This window comes from Trachymyrmex septentrionalis, unplaced genomic scaffold (genome assembly GCF_001594115.1).
Source record: "Trachymyrmex septentrionalis isolate Tsep2-gDNA-1 unplaced genomic scaffold, Tsep1.0 scaffold107, whole genome shotgun sequence".
NCBI classification, from domain to species: Eukaryota; Metazoa; Arthropoda; class Insecta; order Hymenoptera; family Formicidae; genus Trachymyrmex; species Trachymyrmex septentrionalis.
Genome location: NW_017304196.1, coordinates 1,754,348 through 1,764,500, shown reverse-complemented (window position 1 = coordinate 1,764,500; position 10,153 = coordinate 1,754,348). Strand labels below are relative to the sequence as shown.

The 10,153-nt window shown below is 38.6% G+C and overlaps 1 long non-coding RNA gene across 1 annotated transcript in view; it reads right to left on the bottom strand.

Annotated features, from left to right (window-relative positions):
- The window catches only part of LOC108746135, a 152,167-nt gene that overhangs the window by 85,186 nt on the left and 56,828 nt on the right, over positions 1–10,153 (bottom strand). The gene's annotated exons all lie outside the window — the stretch shown is intronic.

The following is a 10,153-nucleotide window of genomic DNA, read 5'->3' as shown; positions in this document are numbered from 1 at the left end:
TATATATATATATATATATTGCTTTCTTACTTCAAATGACAAAACTCAAGAGAATTAGTAAGAATAAGTTTCGCAGAAATATATTTTTCAATTTGATAGAAAATTATTGACTAATGAAATAATATCACAGTAAAAAGAATATATTTAAAAAGATATAATCAAATGTTTTATTTCAGAATCCTTAAAAACCATCCTTTTCAAATTGTGACCATTTTACGAATATTTTTTATAATGTAAAAATCTTTAATAAAGTTAGGTTGGTTTCACTTTCGATGATTGATAAGACGATACTTATTCAACTAATTCATAGTAATAATTTGAAAATTACGTGTTTTTGAATTGTGTCACCTTTCGAGTTTCGAGTAAAGGAGTGATGTATATATCCAAATTTATATTAAAAAAATATATATATAGGAATGTAAAAGGATTTTCATTCATCAACGAGATCCTTTTCTTTCGCGGCCGCAGGCAGGTCGACGAATGGACAAAGCGAGTTGGGAAATATTAATTTATGACCAGGACGAAATTATGCGCGCCACTAAATCAGAACCGCTGCTCTTTTGTTCGAAAATTCCGGCCCTGGTCCTGGCGCCTTCAACTGGTAAACCGCCACCACCGTCGAGGAAAGCATCCATCGTCCTTCGCGCGCGAGATCACGGCATCGCCACTCTCTCTCATCCCTCTCGCACCCGCCAGCATTTACCCTGATTTCAGCACCCGCCGATAATTGACTGTCTCGGCAGGCTCAGGTTAAGACTTTGCGCGCGCGGTCAACATCAGTCCGGGGCTCAAATCCAGGCTCGCCCGCCGGAACTTTGGAGATGCCACTCAGAAATGGAGGATGGCTACATCGTCTGAGTGTCCGTGACAAAGGGGATGGAACGGAGATAACAGTAGAACACAGAAAAACGCAGTGAGAAAAATAGCTTATGTTGGTGGAAACGCCTCCCACTTTGGACACGTATAATTTTTCATCCGTTTCGCGGATCGCTCTTGCGAAAAAACATCTCACATTTTTTTCATTATATAGATCCTCTCATTCGCACTTCGAAGTGACAGACGTGTTATTCTCGACAGATGTGAAATATTCTCTACACTCACGAGGACATTTCGTGGGTTGACCGTACTTTCTCCGTTTTTGATTTTGATATATTGTTAATGAATAACGTTGGACACGGCTTTCCGTCTGATATGCTTTTCTCCCCGAAATTTAGTCCTGTTGTGCAACGATATTGCAAGATTTACTAGGTAACGTCGCGTTCGAATGGCGCTGGCATTAACTATTCTAATCTACGTTGTAATTTATTGTCAGTACGGCAATACGTGTCCGCGACGTTAACTCTCGGTGAAGTATCAGCGTGTTTACAATATCGCATGAAGCGCGAACCTGGGACGTAATCTCGCGTCGCTCTTACTTGCGAGAAATTGAGTATAAACTTAGAGTAATTACCTGTTTTCGCAGATACACGAGAGAGCAGGAAGAGAGAGAGAGAGAGAGAGAGAGAGAGAGAGAATGAGATTGCATCCAATTTTTATTCCCATCCGGTCGTTGTTCTAGAAACGGCGACGTCCTTCCGCCAGCGGCGAGGACCGTACATTAGGCTGACGGAAGAAATTTGACATCGTGTACGATAAGTCGCTGACTGAGTAACGAGCATTCTTTTTATCTCGTCTCCCAGAGAGATTTCCAATCATTTTATGCAAATCCACGAACCAACCGAAAGCCGATCGCCATCAGACAAGCGTCTTTTAATGGCACCGGTATCGTCATTATCGAATACACAGCAGATCGTTAAGCTCCTCGAGCTGTAAAGAAGATTATACGTCAGCCGGTTAATCTAGTTAGCGCGTATTGCAGTTTCATCTGTCATCTACCATGAATTTACATTTGCCTTTGTATCACTCTGTTATATACGACTCTTCCATACAGAAGTTTCCTCTTTTTACGATGTATCGAAATAAATAAAGTTGAACTCGAGATACATACATTCAACATAAATGGCACTAATAATTCTGTACGGAAGTATTCAAAAATTCAGCTAGTTATAAATATAAAAATAACTTTGTTGGACACATCAAAATAATATTATATATAGAATGCTCAAACTGTGATTGTTAGAATATCAAAACCATTTACAGCATTCATTTGTTATCAACGTTTAAGCGTTCTTAATTACTTTGATGATTTAACACAATTATTTTCAGATATGTATCTATTTCGATAATTCAAGGTGTTGTTTTCCTTCATAAAGACTTACAGAATTTATCGCCTACGGTGCGATTGCTTTTTACCGATGTAACAATATAATCGTATCGTCTCATCCGCGAGCTTCAGATCATGCATGGCTTGAACACTAAGAACAACTGATTGCGCGCTCATCCCTCTCGCTGAGTCTCTTATTGTCGCGCCCAACTCCCCGTAGTAATGTGTTAAGTCAGGTATTATTCGGCAAAGCCGCATAAATCCCCCTCTGGAATACATTACAGTCGGTTGTAATGCGGTGAGGCGGGAATAATATGATTTGCATAGAATAATTCCTGGCGCAATATGCACTCATTCGGTAGTATCGCCTCCTCCTCGAGTCAACTCGCGCGGCATGTTTTTGTTGACAATGAAAAAAAAGACAGTCTCTTGCGCAGCCCTGGGTTAAGTGGAATCTCTCGTAAAGTGCAAACGTACATCGTGTAATGCACACTGGGTATAATGTATTCGATGACACAAGAAGCACGTCGTTCTATGCGAGAATAATTGTCCACTCCCCCCCCCCTCTCTCTCTCTCTCTCTCTCTCTTCTCTTTCTGTCTTGGCTGGCAATATCTTTTATTTATGAGCTCTCCGCTAACCCACGAGTTCGCCACGTATTCTGTGATCCGTTGTTTTTATCCGACATTGATCTGCCTTGGGATTCCCATACACCCAACTTCCGAAATTCACCGCCGCTTCTTCGTGGCAAACGCGAAAATTGTTTGTGAGTTTCAGCATTAAGGGTTTCTTGCTGTTCGCGCAGGAACAAATCTCTACCTCCTCGATTCTCTCTCGGTAAACGTTTAGCATAAATGCATAAAGTCACTAGTCTCCGCAACGTCTACTTTAAATAATAAAATCGTAATTTCTTCAGGGAATACCTGTTACGGTAACAGTGCGTCGCTAATTACCGTCTGGGAAAAAAAACAAAAAAAAAAAAAAAACCTAGAAAAGAAAGATTTATTTGGCAATTTTTCGCGAAAAAAAAGAATTCTTTTTGTCGTTTATCATTATTATAATTCCCTTCTCTTGTTGCGTCAATTTCCAAAAAGATTGCACGCGCGAGCTAACTGGATAATGTTTCGCGTTTATTGTTACAGAGCAGCCAAAAGAACATCAAAATGAATATTAATGATACTCGTTATCCAGCGAAGTGATACGCAGGTAGGAGTACCCCTGCGAAAATTTCGTGTACGAAATAGCTGCAGTGATTGTTGAAAATCGTGTTAGCAGGAGTAATTGAAATACGATACTCCACGGAATAATAAAGCAAAGGCAATTACGCAAACATCAAATGTACATAATGAATGCACCGACTGCCGTAACTACGTATGTTTCCCCTTTTTTTTGTTGTTGCAAAATCGTTGGAATTTTTGCCGTATTAATTGTCATTCAATGCATTCGGATAATTTTGTAACAGGCGTCAAAATTTTTCTATACGTTTGATGCGCGACGTGTATTCGAATCGGCAGTGTTACATTTGCATGGCGCGTCCTACAATTTACTCGTCACTTCGCCGCTCGCAATATTCCGTGTACAAAACAGCAAGGAAATTTTGTTACGGTACATTGTGTACGTTTAATTACTACGCCGCTTAAATACATGACACTTTATTTTAATATTCAACGTCGCCCGATTCGAAATTTCACTTTTTACGCGATAATATAAATGTCGACATTACTACGTCGATTAATGGTTCTGCGATTTTAGTAAATTTTGCGAGCGACAAATCTCGGTACGCAATAACGAGGGAGAAACTTCAATGACTAAAAATAGAAATCGGAACCATTGAAATGCATACAAAGACTGAAATATCACCCGTTTCTGTTCTACATTTTCCATTCATGTATAATATTATAAACTTAACTTCAATTTACGTCGACGCATTCATATTCGCGCACGAAAATTATTTCGTTATTGTTAAGAATTATTTGTAAAATCGTGAATTATTTCAAAAACAACAAACTATGACGCCTTTACGAAAACGGCGCGATAACGCCGAATAACTCGGCTGTAATTGCGAAATTAGCCCGGCGGAATAGCTTGAAATTGTCCAGGCGGGGGGGGGGGTGGTTTATGCGCACATCAGGATGCCGGATAGATGGACCTTCCGCTCCTTTCTCTGAAAGGAGCTGAGAGGAATATCCTAGATGGGCCAGTAATTTATTCTGTACTACGTCAATTTAAATTACTAATTTGTCGAGATTGTTATTTTACTATGGCCCACGCAGAACAGTGCGGCCGTGCACATTTACGTTCGTGAGAACATATGAAACGCGTGAAAAAGTTGCAAATTGTACACAAAAAGAATGATTTTATTAAAGTATTCAAAAACTTAACTATGTGTTTGAAAATAATTTGAAAATAATTTCGTTTGAACTATCAACATAATTATGTAGAAACTTTTCACAGCGTCGTCATCAATATGTAAGTGTTCTACCCAATTATTTTGATGATCCAACAAAATTGTTTTCAGATTCTGTACGTAGCTAAATTTTTAGATATTTTATCAAAACTGTTCTTTTCCTATACAAACGAAGCTGAGAAAAATCATCTTCAAGTGAGTGAGCAATAATCGCAGAAACATAATAATATATATAATTCGATAATTGTTAACATTGTTCGATTAAAAGAAAATATTAATTCGAAGTTTAAGACATAATCATGAAAATAAGACCGAGAATTCGGCGGTACTTTGTACAACACGGTGATACAATTGGCAAATAGTGCCGCGCAGAATTAAGTCCATGAAGGACGATTAAGGGCATGAAAACCGGAGCATAACTGCGGCAATAAGAGATTTACATAACAAAGTCAGCCTTATTATCGCGCCGCAATATTCTCGTAGGCCGCGTGCGTGTTGTCGCATAGGATACACTGATATTTACATTGCTATTAACATCCAGCATAGTGTCGCGGTGTCCACTTCTGCTGACGTAACAGTGCGAACGCTTGTTAATCCGATACTAACGGCTGCGATAGGTCGGCGTTTTACAATGCAATGCTTGCCGCGGTTTTAAATGATTTCTTTTCCCCCCTGTAAGTTGCAATCGTTACAAAAGTTCCGTACGTAAAAACTATTACTCGTAATTCGTGGCACTGGAAATTTTTTTTGATCGATTCGAGACATTATATTCTCTCGATATAACATGAATTTTTTTTCCAAGTCGTAATAATTTCTCTTTGTCAATTTTACCGTTTTTGAACCGAGAGAAGATATCGCATGACGACTGTAATTAATATTATTATTGTGTGCAAGTTTAAACAAGGTAGAGTAAAATTATTGCTTCATTCACTGATCGCGGCACATTTTGATATCCAAACTAACGGGAGCGTGTCGTCCCGGATACTTCCCATAAATTCATAACTTTTTCACAAAGGATGCTTTTAACTCCGCGCGTAATTGAATTAGTCGCGTAATTAATTTCGGAGTTCAGCAAACGCGCTGATAACTATCCGAAAAATATGGGGATAGTTTCCAATGAACGAGCGAGAAAATAACGACGAAGTAAAAGGGAGAGAGGGCAAAAGCAGCCGCGATGTCGGGCTCGTGCAACACGAATTGTTATATACGCGCGTTGACGGTGTTGCCACTTACGCCCCTATTTACTCGCAGTTGTAACAACATAATTGTCATTACGTATAACGGTTACGCAACCATTACAATCTACATGTCAAAATGCACATTTGCTCATTATCATCCATATGATAGCTATGGTGGATCCACGAGAGGGATCATGGGAGCTAAGCATCCCTTTTTTCAAAATGTTTAAGCGAGATGTTATATATATATATTCTTAATATTTCTGAAATACTTAATCACAATTTTAGTACTCTACAAACATTTTTTAATTTAAAAACTCTTAGATAGACAAAAAACGCAGATTTCATTATATTATTCTTCTTTCGTGCTAATACAATAATAATTTAAAATAAAACGTTTCATGAATTGTACATTTAAACAATATTTTTCCGATGTAGTAATTTAAATAATAATTGAATACTTCATATTTAATTTGAAAAAAAAGAAAAAAAAAGTTTCGCTTACCAATCCCCCCTTAAATTTCTGGATCCAATGCGTATAACAGAGGGAGGTGCGAGCGTATTCGCGCAATAACGAAATTTAATCTTATCCCCGTCAAGTCTTTTATAATTTAGCACGTGACTTGGAAACTTGGTATTAATCAAACAGAGAGGAATTGCAGTGCTCGCCTGCTGCACTCGTGCGAAAAGAAAAGGCAATTGAATTACGCGAGATATCACGTAAAGTCAATCCTGCTTATGATATTTTCCTCTTTCTCATCCAAGAAAAAGGATATCAAATAATTGTAATTAAACCGAAATAGGGACCTTCTTTTAGGATCTGAGGAGATACGATGGGCGGTCTTTGTCAAAACGTAATAAGCGTGCCGCGCGTTACGGCACAACCGTGGATATTAAAAAAGATATTAAAAGTATAATGTTCCCGTACCTCCAGATAAATTTCTATATACAAGCCAACTATACGGACACCGTAAAACGCACATTAACGGTAATGCTCGCTGGTGTTTAATTCGTCGGCATAATGACGGCATGATGATTGTTATTGCCATTAATAATTTCATGAGAACAGGTCCCACCCGAATTATCCTCTTGATTTGCTGAGCTGGTATTCACGGATGGGGATCGCACGAGAACACATCCTCTGACAAATTGACATGATAAAAGATCGAGACAAAAAGACAGAGAAGATTTCGAATACGTCTTTCAATGAAATAAAATTACGCGCGTCAATTAACTTCGCGGAGTCAGAGATATTATTTACTATATGATCTGAAATATTTTCAGTCGGCCCCGACAGATATGATTGTGAAATATTATTGTATATTGCGCGACACCGAACGCATCAAGAGTGAATAACGAAAAATTGCACAAACTGCTCAGCAATTAATATACCGTACCAGCTGACATTCTGTATCGGTAGTGTAGTAATAGTCTGGAATTTTTGTTAATGTGCACGACGATCGCATTACGGCAACGGTAAAATCTCAAATTTTACGCGAAATGCAGGCATAGCTTTGATAAAAATTTATTAGTTTTTACCGTGGAAAGTTTTAATAGCGCTGGGTATATCTGAGATTTATTAGCGCATAAAATATGCCCGACCGAGGCTTTTACAGGGATGCATAGCTGGTCGTTGCTAATAATGAGCTACCAATTTGTGCGTAATGTTCCGAAAAAGGAAAACCGCGAAGACAAAAGGGAACCGCGCGATTCATTAATCAAAGGTACGAATCGCACGTAAAAGGCGACGCTTTAAAGCAACTTTTAATTTTCTCGTACTTCACCGAAGGAAGAATGAACGAGGCGGTCTGGGAAAAACGCGTGTAGTGCTTCCGTACAGTTCGCATAAAGATAAAACGTTCTTTTTTTTTCGTATTAATTACATATCTCGCATTTACTTGATATAATTACGTTACTTGCAACATATTTCGCGATGTTCTGCCTCGTCCGGGAAAGTCGTTCGGAATCTAATATTAATTTTCAACTCCCTCTGCCACTCGAACGTGCGGATTAATCAAAAGTTTGGCGCGCAATGGAGTACGCTAATATTTTAGTAATGAAATATCGCCAATCCGAGCCTCGAAATTGTGATCATACGCTCAATTCTCATCGCGAGCCGTCAACGCGATGGCGTTTTTCGTACACATTTCCAATGTACGAGCACCTCTTCCGATTCTCGATCGTACGTAGTGTACTTGCATGATATCTCGTGACATGGAGTTTCCGACAGTCAATATTATATTTACATTTTTGCTGATAATTTATAATCGTCCGCCTCAACAATAATTTGGCGCAACATCGGCTTTCATTAACAATCGAGAAGATTTTAAGTTATAATCCATAAAATCTCTCTCTCTCTCTCTCTCTCTCTCTCTCTCTCTTTCACTCACTTTTTTTACTCGATCGTCAATTCTTCGCAAAAGAAACTCACTGTCGTTTCTTCTCCTAACTAAGACGTTCCCCATAATACCTTCATCTAATTTATAACAGCGCGTACGAAAGATTATATTTTACAAGATTATCTCGCGTATTCTTCCATTAATGTGCAAAAGCTCTCTTCGCAAAACTAATTTACAAGATACCAGACCATATTAAAAGTAACTTGGGATCTTTGCTACCTCAAAGCGTGGACGCTTCTTTATGTAAGTTTGCGAGAAGGTGCGACCGTTTCAAAAATGTCATCTAATTATACGCGCCTATTTTATTTCGCCTATGTTTCATCGCTATATTTGTATCTACGAAGGTGACGAGGGAACTAATTCGCAAAACTAATTAACAAATCTCCTATAATCTCAGTTGACATTTCCGTAATAACGCAATTATTGCGACGCAAATAAACATGTATTATATATTGTATGTATATCTCTTTGTTTCAACGGTACCATATCGTCTTTACAGGCATAATCCTCATATTAATAATAACGGTATCGCTCCTTATCGTTGTCCATTATCACCGACAATGCTGGTTATGCCGTTGTAGAGGTAATATACGTACTTTGGCGCACGCGAGAGATACTCGCACGAGAGAGACGTTTTGGTGTAATGAGATACGGGCGCGTATCGATCGTTCAGAAAATCGAAATGTTGCTAAGACAGTTACCCAAGTAGAGATATAGCGGGCGTACGATTATGTATCTTTCTGATAAAGTACATAGTCAAAGTATAACGCGCTGTCTCGTTTGCTTAAGAAAATATTCAGGATCGAGGAAAACTTCGCTGACTGTAACGAATTCCAGCGCGCTTGAATAAAAGTGCAATCTTTGAAAATGATCTTTAGAAAAAATTACCGCGGTAGTGAGAGATCCTATGCAACGTGTGAAGAAAATTAACGAGGTTTATCGTGGACGACGCGTCTGTCGCGCGTTAAGAAATATTCTCTTTGCACGGACCGTTTAAGAGCACCTCGTACTTTAGACGTTTCGCGTTAGCCTCATTCAAGCAGCGCGGCAAGTTGCGTTCGTATTGGAATCATTCTTGTGGAGAGCTATACGCCGCATTATATCGTACATTATACAACAGCTGTCTAGTTGGCACTCTCTCGTAAATTGCTATACCGTTTCGTGATCGGAATTTCGGACCGGATCCTCAATCAACCCGCAACACATTTTCGGGAGAACACATCTTTCACAATTGTATACATTACCCAAAAATCGCTTCGCTCGGTTTTCAAATTCCTTCGAGCGCTTTTCCTATCTTCTATCTTCCGTATTTATCCCTTAATACAGACGATGGGCCATTTCGTGTCCCTCGCATTTCTTTTCTTTGAAATATTAGGAGCATTTCGCTAAATAATGGCCTCCGTTCTTTCCTTTTTTTTTTTTTTACGAATTTAGCACACTAGAATAAAAGTATGGTCTTTAAAAAAGAAAAAAATAATGATCAGAGTGAGAAATTCCAGACAACGTGTGACGAAAGCTAACGAGGTTACTACTTTATAAATATATTTCCCAAAGATATTAAAGTATATGTAAAGATCACTTAATAATTCTTGTATATATTTGTAGAAGTGATGAACATTAACCCAGACACGGACGACCCATCGTGTGTATCAAAGAATCGGAAAATAATTGTGTGTATTAAGAGTTAAATATAAAAGATTAATTTTATTAAAAAACCTCGTTTCCTAAGCAAGAGGTCGTTACATTCAAAACTAGTTGAAACTCGTTACATTTATCACACGTAAAACGTGGCTTTTGCATTGTGAGCGACAAGAAGGGAACAATTTTTCCGCAGAGTCAGGTTGCCGGTAGATAATGAAATCTTAACTATGTTGCAAATTCCGTGCTGCAATCGACGGTTCCCCTTTCGCAGATTGAAATCTAGCGTGCCGGAAGGCAGCTCGCAAGAGAGGGAGAGAGAGAGAGAG